This window comes from Trachypithecus francoisi, unplaced genomic scaffold (genome assembly GCF_009764315.1).
Source record: "Trachypithecus francoisi isolate TF-2019V2 unplaced genomic scaffold, Tfra_2.0 Lachesis_group5, whole genome shotgun sequence".
In the NCBI taxonomy this organism is placed as follows: Eukaryota; Metazoa; Chordata; class Mammalia; order Primates; family Cercopithecidae; genus Trachypithecus; species Trachypithecus francoisi.
The window spans coordinates 38,832,482-38,847,796 of NW_022681470.1; positions in this window are offsets into that span (position 1 = coordinate 38,832,482).

The following is a 15,315-nucleotide window of genomic DNA, read 5'->3' on the forward strand; positions in this document are numbered from 1 at the left end:
GAAGCAAGTTTCTTGAAAGAAATTTCCTTTAGGGCTGCTGGAGTGCGGCATCCCTCTGTAGGTGTGGATTCTCCTGGCAGGATGAGCTGTGGCCTGGTTTTGCCTGTATTGAACAGTGAGCATGTCTATTCTTCGAAAAGACCATGAAAACCTCTGGCAAATCTAATGGGGAGTGGGGGCTGGGTGAGTTAAAAATAAATAAAATATAAGTAAAGTATAAAAATATAAAGGCATACTTTGAGCAATTTTATGTCATCATGTTTGAAAACATCAATGAAGCAAATTACATTCTTGTACATATGTAGAATTGAAATCTTACATTTGGAATAAAAAGTATCAATGATCTGCTAATAGCTGGGCCTCATCAGATGAAAGTGCCTGGGCCAGCCCCAGTCCTTGGCCTTGCAGAGACAAAATCTCTATTTTGCCACCGTTCCCCCACCCACCCACCCACCCACCACCACCTCCACCCCAGGTGCCCAGGTTAGTTAGGGAAGGCCAGAGGTGTGAGGGCTCCAGGCATGGCTACTCTGGAGAGCAAGCTTCTGCCCTTCAGCCAGGTTTTCTCACTTAGGAGGGGAGGGAGGATGAGAGATGGCAGAGGCCCTTTGCACAGTGATGTACAGTCCTTCTTTACCAGGAAAAACGGGACTGCCGAGGATCCCAGGACACTCCTGAAGGCTCACCAGCCTGGCTCTGTGCATAGGACAGTGTAGACCAGCTGAACTACAGCACCAAGAGCACTGAATCAGAGCTGGGGCTGGTATCAGGAGCCTGGTGCCTCTTCTGCACCCTAAGGACACAGCTGTGTAACCGGACCCAAGTTCAGCTGCTTGCTGCTGCAAAACCAGAGGCAAGCGTTGCTGGGAGGAAAAGCAAAGCCAGCAAACCCAGAAGATGGCAAGTTAGCATTCTAAGTACCATCTTACATTTTATAACTTACCATAGAGTTTTTAAGGGGATACGTGGTATAGGGGACATGTGGGAGTGGTACAGGGTACTGGGCTTGTGTGTCTTGTTCCGATGGCTATCTTGGTTAATTGCTCCTCAGGAGGTCTGGTTGGTATCCTGATTTTGGCCCAGTTGTTCACAATTCCCCCTAAGTGGGAGGAGTGGGGCACCTGGATTGTTTTAATGTTAGCCTCTGGGAGTTCTTAGGTGAGAGCATAATTAGATAAGCATGCACTGATGAGGGGAGTGTCTAGGGAGGGAAGGAATGAAGGGGTAAGGGGGAAGGAAGGAAGAAAAGGAAATGGGTGATTTTTAAAACAGAGGTTCCCGGTTATATCTGCACAGGGCCCAGTTACCTGTGGCCCCGGCTGCAGGTTTGCTCTCACACAACCTATATGGGCAGTACTGGGGATAGACCTGAGTTCTCGCTTTGCCGGGTCCCTTTTCCTGTTCCCTGGCAGGCCATTCTCCTGTTGACATATCTTCCACTGTAAAGGTTGCTCCTTAGGTAGCACCCCGCTATAGCTTCATCCCAGTCCCAGTGACACTGTCTCAGTACCCTCAGTGGACATGGGGGCTTCCTGAGCCTGTTCAGCTCTGTGTTTCCGGGCCACACACCAACTCCTTGGGTGGTTTACCCTCACCCATTAGGATTCTTCCTTTGAAAAGGTGAAGACATTGCCAAGCGTCAGAACAGCCTTACTGTAGCCATCTGTCTGCTTAGTACAGGTTGAGCACCACTAACCTCAAAATCCAAAGTCTGAAATGCTCCAAAATCCAAAACTTTCAGAACACCGACATAATGCCACAAGTGAAAAATTCTACACCTGACCTCATGTGACAGGTCATAGCCAAAATGCAGGTGCACAACACACAGTTTATTCAGAATGCCTCCTCATCCTAAGGGACCAACCTCCTGCCCCCCAACTGCTTTGAATGTTTCTCCTCATCTGAAAAAAGAAAAAAACAAAAACAAATTACAGCACACAGTGACCTTTTAATCAAAACACAGCATTGTAGTTGAAAGCCTGTTGTTTGTTGCTGCTGTTGTCTGACAGCTGATACAGGTATTCTGGTGATGCTACTGTGCTGCTTACTTACCCAGAACACATTATTTTTTTATTGTATTAATAATGTATCTTCTTTTTTTACTGTTTACTTATGTGTGAATAAGTATAGAAAATGATTGCTTATTGGTAGCATCTACATTTAGAGTCAGGAATGATGATGCCAAACAACCATGTATTGTCCACATGGGTGGCTGAGAAAGTGACACCTGTGCTTTCTAGTGGCTCAATGTATGCAAACTTTATTTCATACACAAAATTATTGAAAATATTGTATAAAATTAACCTTGGACTATGTATATAAGGTGTATATGAAACATAAATGAATTTTGTGTTTAGACTTGGGTCCCATCCCCAAGATATCTCATTATGTGTATGCACATATTCCAAAATATGAAATCTGTAATATTGCTGATTCCAAGTATTTTGGATAAGGGATACTCAACTTATATAATGAGAAAGGCAGGATCATGGAGTACAACTTTGGAGTCAGAAAGGCTTGGGTTCACATCCCTGCTCTGCCACTTGCTAGTTGTATGACCTTGATGAAGTTCTCTGGCTTCTCTCAGGCCTGTCTGTGTAGGAGGGGCAGTGGGGTTAACAGCGTCTCTCTTATGGAACTTCTATATGTGTTATGCAGAGACACATTGCATCATCACCTTGCACAGTGCAAGAGCTCAATGCGTAACAGCTGTGTTGTTTTCAAACAGTAGAAAACATGGAGAGACTGGTAGCTGAGAAAAAAAAATGAGAAAAGAACTGCAGTCCTGTTGTTGTCTGAGTTTCTCTATTCAGGACTCAGTACTTGATGATGTTTATGGACCTCTTCAAACATGGCTTCCAAACTGAACACGATGTTTTGGGTGCAGCTGGTCTGACCATTATGGAGCAAAGAAGACTTGGCTCTTCCTCATTTCTTGTTCTCTCTTGGTATCCCCAAAGCTTTGGCCTTGCTGGTGGGCCCAACCACCTAACCCCCTCAGTGTTAAGAAACATCCCAAAGCATTTTGTACATAAGCAATGGTGATGTCACATCTCTTCTATGCTATTTTTGGGTAGCTGGACTTCTCTTGTGAGTTGAATTTTGATTTGGGGGTACAAGATGTTATATTAGGGGCCAACATATCTGAAGAGAAGGGGGATCAACAGAATTGGGTAGAGGAAGATGAGGCTCAACAAAGCCTCAGCCAACCTGGCAGAAAGCTTTGGAACAAGTTTCCTTGGGTAGAGTGCCCAGCGTTGGGCTAGAAAGGCCAGCTCTTTCAATATCCAGGTCACCAGATATAGGAGGCACTAGAAAGGCTATGATCTCGGACAAGGCAGCTCTCTGCAGTTGAGGCAAACTCTGAAGGAGCTGACAGCTAGAAGGCGTCGGCTGACTGCATTCCCCACAGCTGCACAGCAAGTGCTTCTCTGGAGGAAGATCTGGGCAGCACATCTCCATGTGTGTACCTCTGTACCCGGGTGTAGCATCTACAATTTCCACTTCAGCCCAGCTGCAGAGGCCAATGCTGTCCTATGTAAGGGAGGACTTTTCTCTCTTACTGCTTCTTCCCCACACAGACCAGCTTCTAGAAACCCTTATCTACACATGCTCTCTCCACTTTTTCTCGTTCCATTTACTCTTCAAACCTGTTACACTCTAGCTTCTACCCTCCCTCTAACTGAAATTGCTCTAGTCAAGGGCATTGACCTCCATTTAGGAAAAGCCAAAATACACATTTTTTGTCTCTTACTGAAACGCTCAGCCTCAGTAAACATGGTTGGCCTCTCCCTCCTTCCCCACTTTCCTTTCCTGGCCTCCTCATATGACACTACACTCTCTCTATGTCTCTTTTCCGCCTCTTCCTGTCTTTAAATGTCGGCTTTCTCCAGAATTTGGCCCTAAGTGCTCCATTCCTCTCAACTCCTCTTCTGTCTCTTCTGTTCTCTCTCTTTTCCTCTTCTCTCTTCTTTTCTGTAATATTTTCTTCCCCTTCCCTTTATCTCCCCCTTTTCCCTCTTTTCTCCCCTCCTCTTCCTTTCTCTCCTCTCCTCTCTTCTTATCTCTTGTTTTCTCCATATGCTCTCTCTAGGTGATTTTATTCATGCTCATGGCTTGAAATCTCACCTATATTCTAAAAACCACCAAAAATATATCTCTGAATTCCAGATTTCTATAATCCAACTGCATGGTTTTACTCATTAACATCCTAAACGTAACCATTCAAAACTGAATCCCCCAAATCTACTCCTCTCTGAGATGTTACCATCTCAATAAATGACACCAACAATCGGCTTGGTTAAGCCAAAATCCTGGGAGTTATTCTTTTACCCTGATTTTTTTCACCACCTTGTCTGTTGGATCAGCTTGTCCTATTGATTTAATCTCCAAACTGTATACTGATGTAATTTATTTCCCTTCACCACCATTGCCACTTCTGTAGCACAAGCCATCATCACCTACTTCCTGGAATACTGAAGTTGCCTTGTTATTGGTCTTCACGTGAGCATTTTTGCTCCCCTACAATCCATTCTCCACACAACAACCACAGCGATCTTTTTGTAAGTTATGAATTTGTTAAATATATATTGAGCGCCTACTATGAGCTTGATACTGCTCAAGGCCTGGGGATATAGCAGGAAAAGAGAGAGGAGAGAGAGAGGAGAAAGGAGAGAGGAGAGAGAGAGAGAGAGAAAGAGAGAGAAAAGAGGAAGGAGGAGGAGGAGGGGGAGGAGACGAAAGGGGAAAGAAAAGAGGGGAAAAGGAAAAGAAAGCAAAGTGCTACCTTTCTACTTCCAAGGAGTTCACATTTCTTGCCAGGACAAAAAAAGAAAAAATAGGCTAAAGAGTGCTTTAGAAGGTGATGAAAACTATGAAGTGCTATGGAGACAAATCAAGTGGGAAGTGGGTGGTAATAGGGCAAGAGGATGGGAAGTGAGTAGAGGGTCATCTGGAAAGAGTCTGATGTGACTTTCAGCAAGTACCTGAAAGAAGTGAAGGAGTAAGCCATGTCACTCTCTTGTTTGGGGTATGCAGGGAAGGGAAGAGAGAGAGTGTGTTCTAGGCAGAACAGTAAATGTAAAGGCCATGAGTTCAGATCCTGCCTGGCATGTTTGACAGACAGCCAATGAGGCTGAGGGAAAGACAGCAGGAAAAGAGGACAGAGTAGCAAGGGCCTGACTGTGTACGGCCATGAAGATTATGTAAGGAACTGGCTTTATCTGGAGTCGGATGGGAACCATTCAGAGAGTTTGGGGTAGAGGGAGGCATCAATTCATTCACCTGACAAATATTTGTTTAGTACTTACTATGCACCAATTTGGGCTTCAGGGTTTTATCAGTGAATAAAACAAACACAAATTGTACCATCAGGAGCTTGTAGAACTAAAAGCCTATACTATAAAAGAAGAAAGGTCTCAGATAACGACCTTAGTTTCCATTTTAAGAAACTAGGGAAAAGAAGATCAAATAAATCTAAAGTTATTAGAATAAAGGAAATGATAAAGATTACAGTCAAAAGGAAAAAATAGAAAACAAATACAACAGAAAAACAACAATATTGGCTGGGCATAGTGGTTCACACCTGTAATCCCAGCACTTTGGGAGGCCGGGGCGGTGGGGGGCGTGGTGTGAATCACTTGAGGTCAGGAGTTCGAGGCCAGCCTGACCAACATGGTGAAACCTCATCTCTACTAAAAATATAAAAATTAGCCAGGCATGGTGGCATCCGCCTGTAATCCTAGCTACTCTGGAGGATGAGGCAGAAGAATTGCTTGAACCTGAGAGGAGGAGATGCAGTGAGCTGAGATCACGCCACTGCACTCCAGCCTAGGCGACAGAGCGAGACTCCGTCCCAGAGAAAAAAGAAAAAAGAGAGAGACAGAGAAATAATAACAATGGAACCAAAGGCTGATTCTTGAGAAAATCAATAAAATTGAAAAACCTCTGATCTGACTGATTAGGTAAAAAAGAAAGAAAACATCCTAAATTTAACCATCAGGAACAGAAGATATGACATCTCTATAGATTCTACAGATATTAAAAGGATAATAAGGAAATGTTATGAACAACTCTGTCCCTACAAATTTTATAACTTAGAATAGTTAACTTGCATATCCCTAAAACACCTCCTTGTTCTGCATATTTGTCGAAGTTCTCTATAACCGTCAGTGTCACTACCACAGGCTGGAAGTTCCTTTAGAGCAGGGACCAGATCTTTTTCCTAGCCAGTCCCCTGTGACTGGCCATAAAATAAAAACACTATACTGAGAAAGGGCCTGGTGCCAAAATAATAGATTTTATCCAGCAAAAAGTGAAGTCAATGGCCGGGTGCGGTGGCTCATGCCTGTAATCCCAGCACTTTGGGAGGCCAAGGCAGGCAGATCGCCTGAGCTCAGGAGTTCGAGACCAGCCTGGCCAACATGGTGAAACCCTGTCTCTACTAAGATACAAAAAATTAGCTGGGCGTGGTGATGCGCACCTATAATCCTAGCTACTCGGGAAACTGAGGAATGAGAATCGCTTGAGCCCGGGAGGCAGAGGTTGCAGTGAGCCAAGATGGCGCCACCACACTTCAGCTTGGGCTACAGAGTGAGACTCCATCTCAAAAAAAAAAAAAAAAAAAAAGTGAGGTCAAAATGCAGGTGTCCCCTGAAATGCCATTAGAATTAATAAACACATTCAGCAAAGAAGATGAATAGAAAGTCAACATACATTTCTATCCACTAACAATATTTCTACCCACTAACAATAAGCAATGTTAAAAAGAAAGTAAGAGAGCAAATTCATTTACAATGGCATCAGAAAGAAGACCATACTTTGGAATTAACTAAAGAGCTTAAAGACTTTACAATGAAAGCTATAAAACGTCTTTGAAAGAAATTAAAGGAGACTTAATAAATGGAAACACAACTCATGTTTATGGATTGGAAGACACATTATTAAGATGTAAATACTACCCAAACCAATCTACCAATTTAATACAATTCCTATCAAAATCCCAATAACCACTTTTGTAGAAATGAAAATATCTTAAAATTTATATGGAATCTCAAGGGACTCAAAATAACCAAAACAATTTTGAAAAAGAAAAAAACAAAGTTGGAGGACTCACACTTCCTAATTTCAAAACTTATTACAAAGCTACAGTAATCAAAACTGTGATACTGGCATAAAGACAGACACAGACAATGGAATAGGATAGAGAACCTAAGTAAACCTTGCATATATGGTCAAATTATTTTTGAGAAGGATGCCAAGACCATTCGATAGGATAGGATAGCCTTTTCAAATAATGGTGCTAGGAAAACCAGGCCTGCACCTACAAAATATTGTGGTCGGACCCTTACCTAATGCCATATACAAAAGTCAACTCCAAATGGATCAAAGATATAAATATAAGAGCTAAAACTGTAAAACTCAGAAGAATACCTAGAACAAAAGCTTTACAACATGGGATTTGTTAATACATTCTTGAATAGGACAGCAAAGACACAGGGAACACAAGAAAACATAGATAAACTAGAGTTAATAAAAATTAAAAACTTCTGTGCATCAAAGAACACTATCAACAGAATGAAAAAGCAACCTACAGAAAGGGAGAAAATACTTCCAAATTATATATCTAATAAGAGAATAACATTCAGAATACATAGAGAACTCCAGAAATGTGACAACAAAGAAACGAAACAACCTTATTAAAAAATTGGCAAAGGACTTGAATAAACATTTCTCCAAAGAAGATATACAAATGGCCAATCAGCACATGAAAAGATGCTCAACGTCACTAATTATTCAGGAAATACAAATCAAAACCACAATGAGATACTACCTCACATCCATTAGAATGACTACTACCATTAGAAAAACCCTAGAAAATAAAAATTGTTGGCAAGCATGCAGAGAAACTGGAACCGTTGTTCATTGTTGGTGGAAATGTGAAAATGTACAACTACAGTGGAAAATGGTATAGTGGTTCCTTGAAAAGTTAAAAATATTACTGTCGAGCAATTCCACTTCTAGGTATATACCCAAAAGAAATGAAAGCAGGGTCTTGGAAAGATATTCGTACACCCATGTTCATAGCAGCATTCTTCACAATAGTTAAAATCTGGAAGCAGCTCAAATATCCTTCAACAGAAGAATAGATAAGCAAAATGTGGTATACACATACAACGGAATATTATTCATTCTTAAAAAGGAAGTAAAGCCAGATGTGGTGGCTCATGCCTGAAATCCCAGCACTTTGGGAGGCCAAGGCTGGTGGATCACCTGAGGTCAGGAGTTTCAGACCAGCCTGGCCAACATGGCGAAACCCCATCTCTACTAGAAATACAAAAAACTAGCCAGGCGTGGTGGTGGGTGCCTGTAATCCCAGCTACTCAGGAGGCTGAGGCAGAGAATTGCTTCAACCCGGGAGGCTGAGGTTGCAGTGAGCCGCGATTGCACCATTGCACTCCAGCCTGGGCGACACAGTGAAACTCCATCTCAAAAAAGTAAAAATAAAAATAAATAAATAAATAAAGGAAGTAAATTCTTACATAAGCTGCAACATGGATTAACCTTGGAGCCATTATCCCAAGTGAAATAAGCCACTAACACTGAAGACAAATACTATATGATTTCACTTACATGGTGATGACTTTTAACCAGCAAGCTGCCTTCAGGCACTTGTTTAACAAAGCACAACCTGCACAGCCCAAAATCCTTTAAACCTTGAGTCACCATAGCACATGTCTCTTGCAAGGACAAGGTTGGGGGTAGGGTCACAGATTAACAGCATCTCAAATACAGAACAAAATGCAGTCTCTTATATCTACTTCTTTCTATATAGACACAGTAACAGTAACAGGCTGATCTCTCTTTTCCCCACACTCCCTTGCTAGCATGTCTTTCAGGCAGAGCATGTAATTGCCTCTCTGGGACTCTGAGCTCCCTCTGCCTTCTCGCAGGGCAACCAGTAACTAACATTCGAGATGGTGGCAGCTCCATCAGCCAGGAACCCAGGAGGGCTGTGACAAACAGAGCATCTCTGCTGCTCATAGTGAATATGTAGCATGGGAGGGAAATAATTTTTTATTTTAATTTTAAAACCTCCCTACCCACACCCCCTCCCCAAATAAGTGCTCTGGGAAAAAACTGAGCAGCGTTAAGGGGATTGGAAGTGTAGGGGTAGAGACTGCAATTTAAATTCCAGGGGCAAAGTTGATCTCATTAAGATGACTTTCATGCAAAATCTTAAAGGAGGCAAGGGAGTAAGATGCGCAAATATCTGGGATAAGCCAGAAAGGGAAGAACCAGTGCAGAGGCCTGAAGTGTGCGGGTCAAGGACACCTAGGTGGATGGAATGGGCAGTGGGAAGAGCAGGAGGAGGTGAAGTCCTGGCCAGATCACACAGGGTCTTGCAGGTCATTGAAAGGAGTTTGGCATTTTCTCTGGGTAATATTTTAACCAGATCACTCTGGCTACTATTTTAAGAAAGCTGATGGGAGCAATGGTGGACTCAGGAGGATCAGTTCGGAGGCTTTGCAGTAATCTGGGTAAGGGATGATAGTGGCTTGGACCAGAGTTGTCACAAATGGTGAGAAATGGTCAATTTCTAGATATGTTTTGAAGTTAGAGCTAACATGATTTTGTTATATGTTGGCTATGGGGTGTGAGAGAAAGAGAGGAGTCAAGGACGACTCTTAGGTTTTTGACCTGAATAACCAGAAGGATGGAGCTGCCATTAACTGAGCAGGGGAAGACTATGGGAGAAACAGAGTTTAGGAGAGAAAGTCCAGGAACTTCAGTTTGGACGAGGTTTCCACTTGGAAACATCGATGCGACAATTGGAGAGGCATCTGGATTTCAAGATGAGGATCTTGGTAGAAAATACAATTTGAATTATCAATGTGTGGATTGCACTTAAAGCCATCAGATTCTATGAGTCACCAAGGGAGCATATACAGTGAAGAGAGTCAAGGACTGAGCCCTGGACCAGTCCAAAGTTCATAATTAGGGGAGATGAGAAATGCCCAGCAAAGGAGGTGAAAAGATGTGGACAAAAGGTTTGAAGAGAAGTCAGATGTGTGTGATATTTTGGAGATCAAGGGAAGAAAATGGTTCAAGGAGAAGGGGGTGCTGCATGATGTCAAACATTGCTGAGAATTCCTATTAATGAGAACTAAGAATTGACCATCCAATTAAGATACATGGGGATCAAACCTGATTGGAGTAGATTTAAGGGAGGAGAGGAACTGTAGTCTGTGAGTCTAAACAGATTGTTCAAGGAGTGATTACGTGGGAATAGAGAAATGGGATTGTGTCCTTGAGAAGGTAAGAGAGGATGGGACTCAGGGCCCATACAGGAGTGACCTCTGCACAGGCAGCTTGTTCACAGGGAAAGGAGAGCGGAAGTCATGGACACAGGCACAGGTGTGTGGTTAGATGTGGAGGTGGCAGCTTGAGGAAGTACTCTTGCTAGGGTTGCTTTGTCTAAATAAGAAGCAAGGTCGTTGGCTGAGATGGATGATAGTAGAGGAGGCGTGGGAAGTCTAAAGAGAAAAAAGGCGTAAAATATTCATTTGCAGAGTGAATGGGTTCATAATTGCCAGGCAGCAATAAAGGCCCACGCGAGGTTAGTGGTCATGAATTAAAGTTAGGCCAGCCGGGAAGATGGTGTGCTTTCCCCCAACATGTTGGCTGTGTGGGCAGAAGCTTGGAGTTCACCATTGTTAGAGTTTTGCCAGACAAATGCAACGAAACTAAAGAAAGGTACTGAAGATGTGAGGGGTTATGAAAAAAGTGACTAACGTGATGAACCATGTAATTGAAGCCTGAGGGTAGCAGGATGACTAAAAAGGTGGAAGGGCCAGGCTCCCCCTGGGTGGAAGGACTGGTGGTGGTGGGATTTCAGGGGCAGCGACCTGGGAAGTTTAAGGAGGTGCTGGCCAGAGAGGGAGCTGCACCAAACTAAGACTGCAGAGGGAGTGCAGTTATTGATGACAAGCTTTAGATTTGGGCCATTTGCATATTTGATAGAGTAAAGGACAAGATTCTTGGAGGAGAGGAACTCACAGATTCAGGGAAGCAAGAAGCCAGCTTCACGGAGTTGTAGTTCTTAGAATGATGAAAAGTGGGGTTGGTGAAAATGATGGTGAACCAGGTGCTGAGATCCATATAAGGAATGAGAGGAAGCCATCTGGGGTTTGTGGGAGACTTCATGGAGGAGTGGTGGATGCTGCAGTCTGCTTATTCAAAGCTGGGGAGTTTTAAGAGAGGAAGAATTGTCTGAAATAGCAAAGGAGTGAGGAAGACACTTGCCCCACCCAGTGGTAGGAGGGATGTGGAAGAGAAAATTAATCCTCCACTTGAGAAGTCTGCAGGGAACTATTCTCAGAAGAGAGCCATGTTTCATGAGAGCAAAAAGGGGAAGAGAAGATGTTGAGGATATAAGATATTGTTTCTATCCAGTGTAACATGTTTCAATTACTTCTCACCATGCTTTGAACCTTCCAAACCAAATCCCTTGCCACTAGCCCACTACCTCTCTACATTCCAGCCACACTATCCTTAGCATGTTCCTTGGATATATCAAGTTCTTTCCAACCCTGGGGCCTTTGCACTTGCTGGCATGTTCTTTCCTTTCTTGAAATTGTGCCTCTTCCCCACCTCCATCCCTTAAGTCTCATGTTGAGTGTCATTTCCTTAAGAAACCTTGCCGAACACCCTCTTTAAATCATGGTGCTGTGCTTGGTGCCACTGAAGCAATAGGAATCCACACACAGTTTCTATCTCCAAGTTAGTTTGCAGTCTGGTGAAGCAAAGAGGGGAGCAGGTGGTTTGAAAGTGTCTTAAGGGCTTCAATGGGGTAAACCCAGAGCATGTGGGAGCACACAGAAGAAACTATTACATGAGCCATGGTGGGGGTGGGGATGGTAATGGAGGTGGGTGAGGGGCAGTGGGAGAGTTTCATACAATGGTTAAACAGAGGCCTGAGGATTATCAGGAGTTAGTGAGGAGAGGGTGGGGGCTATTGAGAGAGTGTGGGGAGCCATAAGCTGGTCAGGATGGCTGGAATGTAGCAGCATGTGGGGATGATGCTATAGGGATGAGTGTGCCATGGCAGACTTGCAGGACATGCTATGGGACATGCTATGGATTGGGCTCTTTCCTGAGGTCTCTGGGAGCCACTAAAGGATGACTTTTTGTCTTTATATATGAAGAGGTATATATATATATATAAATATTTTGCAGAATAATTATGACCAGAAGCAGAGTATTATCAAATTTGGCCCCTTCTGTGTTTGGCCCTAGAACAAGTATAGAGCTGCCATCTGGGAACCCAGTGACCACAACCTTCTGGGGTACAAGACAAGGCCTAGTGCTGTCTGGGCAAAAATTGGCTGGGATCGTGAACTGCCAGAGCTGCAGAACGTCCTGGACTAGTGGCCTCCCACCCACCACCCAGTGTCATTCACCAGCTTTGTAGTTGGGACACTTTCTCCATGTTATCCTAATGACAAGAAGATAAAAAGCAAGATAACAATTGAATGGACTCATTATAAAATGTCCCCAGTCCCCTTCCAAACTATAAGCTTTGAGACTTCCTTTCTCTAACTCGAGACTACAGAGTTACACCCTGATGCCTTGTGAGATGACTGTGACTTACATTTATTGTGTGCTTAGCCGGTGCCAGGCCCGTATCACAACAACACAGGCAGATGCTTTCATCGCCATTTTGTACAAAAGGAAACTGAGGCAGAGAGGTTAAGTAAATTACCCTTTGTCATATAGCTAATAAGTGACAGGGCAAAGATTCAGACCCATGGAGTCTGATTCCAGAGCCCATGGTCTATACCAACACTCATACCACCTCTAAAGCTGCTGTCTTCTAAGTTGTCAGAGTAAGATTAAATCAGGTTCAAACAGTGTGGGAGTGAGGCATACCTGGCTGTGTTCAAGACTTTATAAAACTTCTCTGGGACCAATGACCAGAACATTTCACAGCTCAGAACCTTTGTTTTTGACCAGACTGGGGGCATCTAAAGAAAAGCTCTAGGGAAAGGAGGTAGCAGAGCATAGGCTACCTGCTCTCAGCTCCCACTGGCTGGCTCAGCGGGGGGCTCCGGAGCATGGTGGTCTGTGTCTATACAGCCCACAGCCTTCCTGTGCTTTCTCCCTGAGTGTACACACAGTGTCAATGGAAACACATTCATCACATGTTACATGTCTCTACCAGTCAAGGGCGGAAGCACAGATGTCTGAGGACTTGTTCAGGAAGGGCTTTGGGGAGCATCTGCTCAACATGAAAGTTGCTAGAAATGTAACTGGGGGCCAGGCATGGTGGCTCAACCTGTAATCTCAGCACTTTGGAGGCCAAGGTGGGCGGATCACCTGAGGTCGGGAGTTTGAGACCAGCCTGGCCAACATAGTGAAACCTCATCTCTACTAAAAATAAAAAAAAATAAAAAATAAAAATAGACACATGGTGGCACATGCCTGTCATCCCAGCTGTTCTAGATGCTGAGGCACAAGAATCACTTGAACCCAGGAGGAGGAGGTTGCAATGAGCCGAGATCACGCCACTGCACTCCAGCCTGAATGACAGAGGGAGGTTTTGTCTCAAAAAAAATATATGTATACACACACACGCATATATATATAGTTCGGATTCTCAGGTCCAACTTCCCTGTTTTCTCCACTGTGAACACTGCCTTTTCCCTTTCTCCTAAAGGGAGAGAGAGTGCTGATACCCACTGACTGCCCTCCTGCTGTCTCCGGGCTGTTCCTCCATAGAAACTCCCTCCCCAACTGGCCAGGCCTGGTCTGTGATCTGCACAGGCCCACACCAGCACCCTGTACAGACCACTCCCACCACCCTAAATTCTTTGTTGTCATCATTCCTTTGCCTCTTTCCCGCTTTCAAAATCACATTCACGAAGACTGTTCTGGTCATTCTGACCCACCTTGTGTCTCCCCCGATCTCTCACAGTACATGTGGTCTGCATTCCCGTAGACTCTTATAGCAGGAAAGGGCTTCGAGATTCTATGCTCCTCCTCCTCATCCTGTCACTGAAAATTAAACCAAGGCCAAGAGGGCGAGCGGTTTGCTCCACACCAATCAGAAGCGTACTGCTCTCTCTGTAACTGTTTCAATAACAGGGGCCCTGTCTTGATCTCCTTTGTACCCATGACCTGTATGAATCTGCTCTAAACCCTGCTGCAAGAACATTGAGATCCTTTATTTCCTCTTTGGGGTTTGAACTTGTATTTCTCTATTTCTGGGACAATGTCAAGGTTCTCGAGTCCCTCATAGAGTCAAGGAGGCTGATCCTTGGCCATTTGTCCACATGGGTTACAAGGGTGACCTCTGGGGCTCTTTCAGCCTGTATCACAGGTCTCTGGCTTCAGGATGCCTCTCTGCCATTCTGAGGACCTGGGAATTCATTGCAAGGCTGACATCCAGAGCTTCCTGGCACTATGCAGACATTTCCCTCTGGGCCTTGATATTTCTGTGGGGCACTGCGGGGACCAGGGTGGGGCAGTGGCCTGGAATCCTCTCCCCACACTGACCCAGAGAATTGTCTACTAGGGGAGGCATCTTCCCTGCCTCCTGCTTCCTTGGGTTGCATTGCTTTGTCTCTCAAACCCAGGCCTCCCTCTTGTTTTTCACCAAGGGTTTAGACCTGGAAGGCCCCTAAACCCTAATGATTAGCAACTGAAAAACTTGTTTTTCCTTTCTCTTAACCTTTTAAACCTGCCCAGAAATTGAGGGAAAAGGTTTGTAGTCTGTCCTCTTGGGGGCAGCAAAGAGGTGTATTAAAAATATAGCAATTAAATTTCTATTAAAAAGGCCAGCAATTCATATCTTGCTCATCCTTTTACCTGGAATCTTCTCCATTTTTCAACTGGTTAACACTGGCTTATCTTCAGAACTCAGTTCAGAGTTCTGAACTCCGCAGAGATGTTATTCATATTCATGAATCACCCCCATTTCTCACTCCCTTCTGCAAAAGCGGGGCTTTGCGTTATTGTCCTCTGCATTGCCAGCCCCCTTATAACAAGTGCTCCACAAACACACGCTGACTTGCACTGAATTCAAGGCAAGGTGGTGGGTGAGCGCGATCCACCTGTTGACTGGTGGCTTCCCAGGGAAGATAGGCTTAAACAAGAGGCACCAAAAGAGGCGCGTGTTTGGGGGACATTCCACCTCTTAGAATAAGATATTCAAAGGCAGAACCAGAGAGGGAGGACAGGCAGGCCTCTCCCGGCTCCCTGTCTCTATTTACACCAGGCATTCAGAGAGTGGGGGACAGTTCTAAGACTGACCAG